The following is a 12,515-nucleotide window of genomic DNA, read 5'->3' on the forward strand; positions in this document are numbered from 1 at the left end:
CTGCGCCACCAGGGAGGCCCTCCAATTAAGTTTAAAAAGCCAAGTGAAATTGTTGGAAATTATTTTAAACTTTATTTTTAAATACAGACTAATAAGTTTTAGCTGCATTCATTTCTCAATTAAATTTATCTGATCGTTAGATTCTGTTTGTCTCCAGAATCTTAAGTGAACTGTGTTCTTTTGGCCTACTTGAGATGTTAAACGTTAAGCAGAGCTGCACTCTTATTTGACTGTTCCACTCAGCTTGGGCAAGGTTACAGCAGTTTTGTATCCTAATATCTCAAAGTATAAATTGATTGTGATTACTTCTACCCATAAAGCCTCTTTGGAAGAGACATAAAGTTTACCCATAATACTCTTGACTTAAATTCTATATCTGCTGTGTGCTGGAATGACCAGCTTTCTTCCTGTATCACTCTCTGTGGGAGGCAGAATTCTAAGGTGACCCCCTTGATGGCCATCCCCTGGTGTTATACCAGATTATGTTATGTTATATGGCAAAGGGAATTTTGCAGATGTAATTAAGGTCCCTAATCAATTGACTTTGAGATAGATTATCCTTAGTGGGCCCAACCTAATCAGGCAAGCCCTTCAAAACAGATAGTTTTCTCTGGCTGGTTACAGAAGAAGAGGTCAGAGATACTCAAAGCATGAGAGGGATTCAACATAAGCCAGGTTCTTGTACCTAAGATAGGGAGGGGGCCACAGGGCAAGGACTTGAGAGCAGCCTTTAAGAGTCCAGAGTAAGTAGTCCTCCAGCAAGAAGAAAACAACTGTAACTGAATTCTTCCGACAAAAAGAATGAGTTTAGAAGCGCACCCTGAGCTTCAGATGATCACCCAGCCAGCCAGCATCTTGATTTCAGCCTGAGCAGAGAACTCAGCCACGCCGTGCCAGATTTCTGACCCGTGTATGAGCTGCTAAGTTTGTGGTAGTTTGTCATGCAGCAACAGAAAACTGATACACTGTCCCTCGCTGCATTTCTCTCTAGTAACGCTGGTTACTGGTCTTCAGAGTTGCAGTGTTACCATCTCTCAACTTAGTGTATTTTCCATCTGTTGCCCTAATAGCCACGTCTGCATTAAATTAAGGAGAATCCTATTTCTTTTCCCCTTTTCTCTTTTAAAACCCTGAGCCCAGTCTTACTGGTTCCATCTTACTGTGATTCTTCATCTAGGTTCCAGGCTTTGCAGGGAGATAGGGAAGGACTCGCCCTCTTCATGTTGTTAACGTGTCATCATGCTGAAAGTGATTTCAGGATGTAGTTTCTGTTCCATTTCCCTTTATTGACTTAGTTCTTGGCGATGTTATATCCTGCTGTCGAAGATGTTTCTCATGTTATCCATCGGAGTGGGTCTGTTATCTCCATTTCACACATAGAAAATAAGCAAAAAAGCAGTATGTGGCTATCCCATAGCAGAGGTGGGAGTGGGACCTAGAATAGAAATAAATGTGTGGGACGGGCTGGTGGATGTTTCTAGAACACAGCAACAAGGAGCAGTTGATTAAACATGGATATCAGAGAGTCCCACCAGTGCAATCTGTAAGCACGCTAAGCAGAAAGTATCTCGTTTTGACTGTCTGACTTGGGAAAGAACACAGGCTGTCAGTTTTATATGTGTGTGATTGTTCTATTTCAGTCTCCTTGGTTTTATTTAGACCCTCTACCTAGTATTTCTCTTGCATCTAGAAAAATAAATTTTGAAATGGAAGAAAATAATCTCTTTTTATTAAGTTAATGGAATAACATTCTGGACACTGGTCCCCCGGATAATTTATAAAATGGTTTCTTTATTTCTTAGAGGTGGAAGAGAGAATGGGATGGGGTAGAAAGTTTTCCATATTCATTTTTATTATATCCACATCATTCAGGTAAATTTCTTTAATTACCTTTGCCCTTGTCTGAAAAAATTAAATATATTTATATATTATTAACTCTATTCCAACTCTCTGCTATCTAGCTCGGCAAGCTTAGAACATTCTGAGTGATTTGGTCACATTCACATAGTGACTCACTGATGGATCTTGGTGGGTGGAGCCCCTTCATTAATTGAGCCAGACTGCGCTTTCCCTTATTTGTCAGTGTTTGCGAAACCCTTTCAGATGTTATTTAAATTTAACATAATGTAAACTTCACTAGTAGTGACCTTTATGTATAATTGCCAACATAATTTTGATCAGTTAAAATAAATTTCTAATTTTAAAAAGTATATGCGTACATAATACGCTTGAGAACTCTTGGAACTGTATTTTGCCTTTGCTCAAGCCAGCCAAATATTCCATGTCTCAGATTACACATTTAAGAAATAACCCTGTGTACAGAGGAATAAATGTCAAAGTGATTTTTTTTCGTTACATTTGCCTCAGAAAATTGTACTAATAATTTATCTGTAAGCAATATATCAGTAGTTGGCTAGGTGATGTAACTAACCAAATTAATTGATGATGTCTTTCCATCAATATCTGTAAACTCCTGGTTTTGCTGGGGGGGGGTGGTTATTTTTTTAGATTTTTAGAAAGAAAGGATTTTTTTTGGTTTGTTTTGTTTTCCAGTTCTATTTTAGGAAGTTGCACCCCACTTATCAGAGACATTATGTACTTCTTTTAGGCCTACGATATCTTTATAGACTTGTCTTTAAAATTTGGTGATCTGATTTTTTTTTTAAGTTTCTGACTGTTTATTTCTACTATTTTAATATGGTGTTCTTTCATGTTGAACTTTTTTTTTCAGTTTTACTTATTTTATTTTTTAAATTTTTAAAATATTTTGGCTGCGCTGTGTGGCATGAGGGATCTTAGTTCCCCCACCAGAGATCAAACCCGTACACCCAGCATTGGGAGCACGGAGTCTTAACCACTGGACCGCCAGGGAAGTCCCTGAACTTCTTTATTACATGTATTTTGAAGCCGTAGAGGTAAAGCGTTGTCTAGCTTCTGCCTTCAGGGCAACCCACCTGGAAAAATAGAAATCCAGGTGTTACTTGGCATCTGTATTTTTCATGTTACCCCTCTTTTATGTGTTCAGAAAATTTTTTTTTTAGTTCAGTGGTTTTGTGTGTTGACACTGGAAACATCATTAGATTTTCAACAATGGCATATGTGTGAGTCTTTGTTTCTTTTTTTCAAAATCTTGTTTGGTTTTCTTTTGAAGGCCATGCAGGATTTTTGGAAATCAACTTAATGGGAGAAAAATTCTAAAAACTGTCATATATAATTCAAATATTTTACTAAGAATGTATCTTTTCATGTAACTTTTATAGCAGTAAATCATTTTTTTTAGTATGATTCTTCAGTACTTTATATTTTATTTGTCACATAATAAAGCTCAAGGGACTCTAAACCACATTTGAAACTAAAAATGACAGTGAAAATCCTATAAGTTTGACTCATGGCTCAGTTTATCCTCTTGAAATAAAATTGTTGGATTTTTTTTTTTTATAATTTATGTTCTTTTTTTAAAAAGTGTATTTATTTATTTATTTTTAATTTATTCTATTTTTGGCTGCATTGGGTCTTTGTTGCTTCGTGCAGGCTTTCTCTAGTTGCAGCAAGCAGGGGCTACTCTCTGTTGCGGCATGTGAGCTTCTCATTGCGGTGGCTTCTCTTGTTGCGGAGCACGGGCTCTAGGCAAGTGGACTTCAGTAGTTGTGGCACGCAGGCTCAGTAGTTGTGGCTTGTGGCTCTAGAGCACAGGCTCAGTAGTTGTGGCGCATGGGCTTAGTTGCTCTGCGGCATGTGGGATCTTCCTGAACCAGGGATCGAACCCGTGTCCCCTGCATTGGCAGGCAGATTCTTAACCAGTACGCCACCAGGGAAGTCCCAAATTGTTGGATTTAACATGACATTTACACCTGGTGAAAATCATCCCTTTATTTTAATAGTTGATGTGACGCATACAGTGCAAATCATTGCACATTAATTATCAGAGCATTTTCTCATTGGAGAAAGAAACTGTTGTGTACCTGAGTCCAGCTGGTAAGAGAAAGGGAACTAATTGAGGAAGGAAATAAGTCAAAGTCATATTTTTCATGAGGCTTCTATCTGTACAATACTATCCTGATCCTTTATGTTTATCCTCATCCGCTCATCCCAACTTCCTTACAGTATTATCACCATCATTTTAAATGTGAGAATTCTGAGGCTCAAAGATGTTAAATAATTTGCCCAGAGTCATATAGTTAATAAATATTAGAATCTCAATTCAAACCTAAGTCTGGCTCCAACTCTTAGGCTATTGAGATCCCAAACTGCCTTCCACCTAACATGTGGAATCATCATACATTCATTTGAACTAGTGAAAGCAAAGAGCTGGGGGCAGGGCAAGGAGGAGGGATCCTAGGAATGTGCCTGGTGATTTGGCCTTTGCCTGCCCTCCCTTTTCAGAGCTTGGTGTCTGGAGGAGGCTGGGATGATGCCTGCATGTTTCGATGCTTGGTCTCTGCGTGATTTTATGGTATAACATTGCCTCGCACCATGTGATAAATAACACATGTTGCACCAACCAAATGCATCATCTTATGTTCACTGTCCAACACTGGAGAATACACGGGCTGTATCAGACTTACGGAGAGAGGAATGTCTATATTCTGTCTTTTAATGGATTGGCGAAGTGTAATTTTCCTCTGTGAATCTGAGCCCCCTCCCTCGCCTGCCAGAAATGTGATTCCATGGTATGTGCCAGGCACTGTACTAAGAGATTTAGTATATTGTCAGTGTTTGTAGAAATACTGATACTGCAATTGCTCACCTGTTTTTCTAAAAATCACTTGACATAGAATTCTTATCTTTTAAATATTAGGTACAGTATAGTATTTCAGAGCAGAAAATTTCAGATTTGACTTAAGTAGGCATACTTCTGTTTCCTACAGCAGAAGCCTATTATTCCTGGTAAAGCTACTGTTGAAAAGGGAGTTCTTTGTCCCAGGGTTCATTTGAAAAGAGGTAATCATATATCCTTAATCTCTCTCTTTTTTAAACATCTTTCTCTTTTGTTTTATACATTCCTTTTTGCTTAGATTTCACCATGAAGTTCTTTGACTCCCTTACCATTTAGTGTTTTGTCTAAATTCATCTCTATTTCTTTCTCTTCTTGTTGGGATTTCACAGTAAACCGTAAAATGTAAAAACTCTTTCACGTGCTTAGAACCCAAGGTTACAGTTTTTGGGCCTTTGAACAGAGTATTCATCTAAAGAAGGGATCTTAGTGTAGATTTGTGGATGTTTGTTTAGGACTGGAAGAGATCAGTAGGAGATACTTGAAAAAACAGCCTTTCTAAATACTCTGCTTTCCTCGAGGGGCTTAAATATTGAATAAGACCTTAGTGCTTAATTTATACTTAGACTTATTTAATGTGAATGCTCACCCATTTCTACCCAAGATTGTTCATTCAGAAAGCGCTTATTATATACCTGTTCTACACCTGGTGGTCTTGTGGAATGCAAACGAGAGGAGAAATAGAAATGATGTTGGGCCTGAAGAGGTGATGATCTGGTTGAGGTGACAGGGTTCCTCGTTTCATGTCTGTGCACTCAAAGTAAGGACAGGTGCAGATTTAATAGTTCTTAGCATTTGTTTCATCTTTCTAAACTTTAGATACTTTTAGTCAATAGAAGAACTAGACATCACTTTTAGATTAGTCAGCATGCTATGACAGCAGATATTTGGCTTCACTTAATCAGAATATTTTACAAGAATAAAAATATCCTGGGGGCTTCAGTTGCTTTCTTTGACATTCTTACTCATTTTCAGAAAACAGGAACCTCTTAATCATGGGTTACACTAGAATTTCTGTGCTGCAGGTTCATGGCCAAGTGAGATACAAGGGGAGGAGTTGAAGGTTAGTTACTGGGTCTTGATTCTTAGTAATTGGTCAAATGGATGCTTCACCCACAGGCTGTGGAGTGACTTTTCCTTTCTCTGGCACTCAGCAAGTGGTATCACTGAGGTACTTGACATTAAATTCTTCTGTTGATTGTAAATTCTAGGAAATTCTAGGAAAGCTGTTTCACTGTTTTTCTCAAGATTTCTTTTTGCCATTAATATAAGAACACTTACTGTTTTTCTCTCTGCATTAGGAATACTTGATATTACCCCATTTAGAGCCATACCCCTGACTTAGATTCATAGATAACTTAGAGCCAAAGCTCATAATATACGTGAGTTTAACTATCCAAATGTAAGTTAACATTTAACTCTTATCTGTAATTAGGTACAAGTAAGAGTTCTATTAAATGTGTGACAATATTTTTAGCAATTTTTGAGTAATGTGCTGGTCTTTATGAAGTAAACTTGAGTTAGTAAAAGTAATACAGGGCTTCCCTGGTGGCGCAGTGGTTGAGAGTCTGCCTGCCAATGCAGGGGACACGGGTTCGAGCCCTGGTCTGGGAAGATCCCACATGCCGCGGAGCAACTGGGCCCGTGAGCCACAATTACTGAGCCTGCGCGTCTGGAGCCTGTGCTCTGCAACAAGAGAGGCCACTATAGTGAGAGGCCCGCGCACCGTGATGAAGAGTGGCCCCCGCTTGCCACAACTAGAGAAAGCCCTCGCACAGAAACGAAGACCCAACACAGCCATAAGTAAATAAATAAATAAATTAAAAAAAAAAAAAAAAAGTAATACAGTCTCTGTACCCACAAACCAGTTAGGAAGCTTGAAAGAAATTATCAAAAGCATAATATTGATGAATGCTGTTTCCTGCAAACTCCGGGGGATTATTTTGAAGTAAAAAATCATTAGATACCAGCCGTTGTTCAGATTTTACAACCGGGAGCTAGGCTTAGACAGTACTTCCTTAGATAGGCATCTTTAATACAATCGGTTTCTTAAAGATGAAAAATAAAAATTATTTTCTGTTTTGAAACTAGTTTACATATTTTTATCATATAATGCAGGCACCACAATTCTTAATTTATTTTAATACTCCTGTATCATTTTAGGCTTGAGTTTGGCTGCACGTCATGGAGACCCAAAGACCAAAAGTTCAGGTTGGGGTGTTGCCCAAGGTGACAGGGGCCTGTTTTTGTTATTGTTGTTGTTGTTTTTCAGTTGCTATGTCATGCATTCAATTTCAGCCCTAAGTTCCCTTCAAGGTCTGAGATGGTCACTACCATTCCAGTTCTAATAATCACCTCCATATTTCATCCATCAGGAAAAATAAAGAGGGAAAAGAAAGGCACATTCCCTCCAAAGATACATCTTGGTTGCCACTTAACGTTCAGTGTGGTACTGGAGATTCTAGCCAGAGGTATTAGGCAAGAAAAGAGGGGAAAAAATGGCATCCAGGTTGGAAAGGAAAAAGTATAACTATATCTATTTACAGATGACATGGACTTGTATATAGAAAATCCTAAGGAATCTACCAAAGAAACTATTAGAACTAACAAGTTCAGCAAGATTTCAAGATATAATATCAGTATGCAAAAATCAATTGTTTCTCTACACTAGCAATGAACACTCCAAAAATGAAATTTTAAAATAATTCTATTTGTAATACCATCAAAAGAATAAAATACATAGGAATAAATTTAACAAAAACAGTGTAAGACTTGCACACTAAAAACTACAAAACATCACTGAAATAAAGATTTAAATAAATGGGAAGACATCCTATGTTCATGGATCAGAAACATTAATACTGTTAAGATGACAGACAGTTCTCCCCAAATTGACCTATAGATTGAACACAATCCCTATCACAATCCTAGCTTTTGAGACAAGAACTGGTAAGCCGATCCTAAAATTTACATAGAAATGCAAGGGACCCAGCAAAACCACAAGAGTCTTGAACAAAGTTGGAAGACTCACATTTCCCAATTTCAAAACTTATTACAAAGCTACAGTAATTAAGACAGTGTGGTTCTAGCATAAAGATAGATGTATAGGGCAATGGAATAGTATTGGGAAACCAGAAATAAACCCTTACATTTATGGTCAATTGGTTTTTGACAGGGAGGCAAGACAGTTCAATGAAGAAAGAGTAGTCTTATCAACTGGTGCTTGGATAACTGGATAGCCACATGAAAAAGAACAAAGTTGGACCCCTACTTACAGCATGCACAAAAGTTAATTCAAAATGGATCATAAACCTAAATATAAGAGCTAAAAGCTATAAAATGTTTTATAAAACATTTTAAATCTTCATGATGCATGGGTTATGCAGAAATTTTTCACATATAACACGCAAAGCACAAAATTAAAAATAAATTTGACTTCATCAAAATTAAAAAATTTTGTGGCTCAAAGGACACTATCAACAGAGTGAAAATATAGTTCATGTAATGTGAGAAAATATTTTCAAATCGTATGTCTGATGAGGAACTTGTATCCAGAATGTTAAAAAAAAAAAAAAAAAAAAGACTCTTACAACTCGGCATTAAAGACAAGCAACCAAATTTAAAATTGGGCAAATGGGAGGGAGGAGATATGGGAACGTGTGTATATGTGTAGCTGATTCACTTTGTTATAAAGCAGAAACTAACACACCACTGTGAAGCAATTATACTTCAATAAAGATGTTTAAAAAAAATAAACTAAATAAAATAAAATTGGGCAAAGGATTTGAATAAACATTTCTCGAAAAAAGATACACGAATGGCCAACAAGCACATGAAAAGATGCTCAACATCACTAATCATTAGGTAAATACAAGTCAAAACCACAGTGAGACACACTTCACACCCACTAAAATGCCTATAATTTAAAAGATGGATAATAGCAAGTGTTGGAGTATGTGGAGTCCCTGGAACTCTCATTCATTGCTAGTGGGAATGTAAAATGGTGTAGCCAATTTGGAAAAAATCAGGGAGTTCTCAGAAAGTTAAATATAGAGTTACCATATGACCCAGCAGTTCTACCCCAGGTATATATCTGAGAGAAATGAAAACATATGTCCATACAAAAACTTGTATACTGATGTTCAAATCAGCAGTATTCAATAACTGCCAAGATTGTAAACAGTCCAACTGTCCATCCTCTGATGATTGGACAAATAAAACGTAGTATATCCATATAATCAGATATTATTTGGCCATTAAAATGAAGTACTGATGCATGCTACAACATAGATGAACCTTGAAAACATGCTAAATGAAAGAAGGCAGACAGAAAAGCTCAAATATTTTATACCTCCATTCATATGAAATTTTCAGAATAGGCAAATTTATAGATACAGAAAGTAGATTAGTGGTTGCCTAAGTCTGGGGTGGGGAGTAGGGAATAATTGTTAATGGGTTTGAGGTTTCTTTTGGCGTGATAGAAATGTTCTGTAAATCAACACTAGTGATGATTGTACAGCTCTGTGAATATACTAAAAGCATTGAATTATAAACTACAATCAGTTAACTTTCTGGTATATTAAAGATTTTAAATCTATATGTATATCTTGGAAGTTACATATACTACTTGCACTATATCCCATTGGCTATAACCTAGTTACTGTGTTACACCTACTTGTTATGGGGCCTGGGAACAGTATTCTGTATTCTGGGCAACCATGTGCCCAGCTAATATAAGAGGACTGTTACTGAGGACAAGGAGTGAGTGAGGTATTACTGGATATCTAGCAATCTTTGCCACTTGTCCAAGTTAAAGGTGAATCATAACCAAAAAAAAACTGCTACAAGTTATTATGGATAAGTCAAACAATCATGTTGATATAAAGCTTCCTATTAGCCTGAAATAATGACCTGTTTGTTTTTCTTTTTAAAGATTTTACATACAAAGAGAGGATGCAAAGGGCTCATGAGTACCAGTGATCCCCTGGTGGTGTCTTTATGAAACCTGTTCCTCCCAAAATTTATGGCTGTGGTAACCAAGCTGATCGTTACAGCCTCCTCTACTTTATTTATTGAAAAAGTTCTGACACTTTTAAGAATTTTTGAGAAGTCTATAAATGCCATTTCAGAACACACAGTGAAATCAATAATAATTCTTTTAATTATTGAGATATAATAAATGTCAAAAATAAGGAAAGCATATTGTTTTCTGTATAAAGGAATTAGTCTTTTCACGTTGTTTTTTTTTGGTTTTTTTTGTTTGTTTTTTTAACATTTAAAATTACTAAACCAGGATTAATGGGATGGATTATTTCAGCATCTAAGAAAAAAAAAGGGAACATTTTTTAAGTTTCAGGGAATGGATTTCTCTTTTGAAATAGTTTGTTATTGGCTCAAATGCTGAAAAGTTACTTTAGAAAATATTAAAATGAAAAAAATAATTTCATGTGTATGCTATAAAGCTTCATTATTTTCAATTGATTGGGAAATTTGGTAGGAGGCCAGAGAGAACTGGCAAAACATAACATTTTATTTTTTTTTATTGAAGTATAGTTGATTTACAATGTTGTGTTAGTTTCAGGTGTAGTTACAATTACATATATGTATATATTAACATGTATATGTAGTTACAGTTACATGTATTCAGTTACATATATATTCTTTTTCAGATTCTTTTCCATTATAGGTTATTACAAGATGTTGAATATTGTTCCCTATGCTGCTTTTCTATTTTATATATAGTAGTGTGTATCTGTTGATCCCAGACTCCTAATTTATCCCTCCCCCTCACCTTTCCTCTTTGGTAACCATAAGTTTGTTTTCTATGTCTGTGAGTCTCTTTCTGTTTTGGAAATAAGTTCATTTGTATCATATTTTTAGATTCCACGTGTGAGTGATATCATACGATAGTTGTCTTTCTCTGACTTACTTCACTCAGTATTATAATCTCTAGGTCCATCCATGTTGCTGCAAATGGCATTATTTCATTCTTTTTTATGGCTCAGTAATGTTCCATTGTATATATGGACCACATCTTCTTTATCCATTCCTCTGTTGATGGACATTTAGGTTGCTTCTATGACTTGGCTATTTTAAACAGTGCTGCAGTGAACATTGGGGTGCGTGTATCTTTTCAAATTAGAGTTTTCATCATTTCCTGATACAAGCCCAGGAATGGGATTGCTGGATCATATGGTAACTCTATTTTCAGTTTTTAAAGTAAGCTCCATACTGTTCTCCATAGTGGCTGTATCAATTTACATTCCCACCAACGGTGTAGGAGGGCTCCATTTTCTCCACACCCTCTCCGGCATTTATTATTTGTAGACTATTTCATGATGGCCATTCTGATTGGTGTGAGGTGATACTTCATTGTAGTTTTGATTTGCATTTCTCTAATAATTAGTGATGTTGAGCATCTTTTCATGTGCCTGTTGGCCATCTGTATGTCTTCTTTGGAGAAATGTCTATTTTGATCTTCTGCCCATTTTTTGATTGGGTTGTTTGTTTTTTTGATGTTGAGCTGTGTGAGCTGTTTGTATATTTTTGAAATTAATCCCTTGTCAGTCACATTTTTTGTGAATATTTTTTCCTATTCTGTAGGTTGTCTTTTCGTTTTCTTTATGGCTTCCTTTGCTGTGTAAAAGCTTTTGAGTTTGATTAGGTCCCATTTGTTTATTTTTGCTTTTATTTCCGTTAGTCTAGGAAACGGATCCAAAAAAATATTGCTGCAATTTATGTCAAAAGTATTCTGCCTATGTTTTTCTCTAGGAGTTTGAGAGTATATGGTCTTACATTTAGGTCTCTAATCATTTTGAGTTTGTTTTCGTATATGGTGTTAGAGAATGTTTTAATTTTATTCTTTTACATGTAGCTGTCCAGTTTTCCCAGCAACACTTGTTGTAGAGACTGTCTTTTCTGTATTGTATATTCTTGCCTCCTTTGTTGTAGATTAATTGATCATAAGTGCATGGGTTTATTTCTGGGTTTTCTGTTCTGTTCCATTGATCTATTTGTCCATTTTTGTACCAGTACCATACTAAAACATATAAAATTTGAAAGGAGATATAGGCATTTAATCTCAAGTACTGTTTCAACAGAGAGATAAATTTATTATTTATTTTTGGTAGTTATGTTGTAGTGATTAAGAGCATAAGCTTTGGGGGAATTCCCTGGCAGTCCAGTGGTTGGGACTCTGCACTTTCACTGCCGAGGACCCAGGTTCCATCCCTGGTTGGGGAACTAGGATCCCGCAAGCTGCAAGGCATGGCCAAAAAAGAACATAGCTTTGGAATCCTTCTGACATAGTCCTGAATCCGCACTTTTCTGCTTATTAAATCTGTGAGCTTAGACTACACTTAGCATTCTGAACCTTAATTTTTCTTACCTGTAAAGAAGGAACAATACCTACCTCATAATGTTACTGTATTACATTGAAATAATATATGCAAAGTATTTAGTGTCCAATGTACTGTTGGCACTTAATAAATGTTTGTTTTATTATCATTGAAATATAATCATTAAGATAGAATGAGGTATTTGAAAATCTCTTTGCAAATAAGTGGGAAACATTTTTATGGAACCCTGTGTACAGTTGTCAACTTGGTATGAAATGCCTTTTTTTATTGGTAACTCAAAAGTGAACTTTATCTCATCTTGGGATGAACTATCAACTTCTCCATTAGTGAAGTTTTAACTAACGAAATTTTATTGCAGAGAATGGAGTAAACAGATGCTAATT

General features: G+C 36.2%; 1 protein-coding gene across 3 annotated transcripts in view; it reads left to right on the plus strand.

Moving 5' to 3' along the window:
- GAREM1 (GRB2 associated regulator of MAPK1 subtype 1) overlaps positions 1–12,515 on the plus strand; it is a gene marked incomplete at its 5' end in the record, with an annotated part of 210,356 nt that overhangs the window by 54,357 nt on the left and 143,484 nt on the right. The window lies entirely within an intron of this gene.

This window comes from Balaenoptera physalus (assembly GCF_965194825.1).
Source record: "Balaenoptera physalus genome assembly, chromosome: 12".
Taxonomy (NCBI): domain Eukaryota; kingdom Metazoa; phylum Chordata; class Mammalia; order Artiodactyla; family Balaenopteridae; genus Balaenoptera; species Balaenoptera physalus.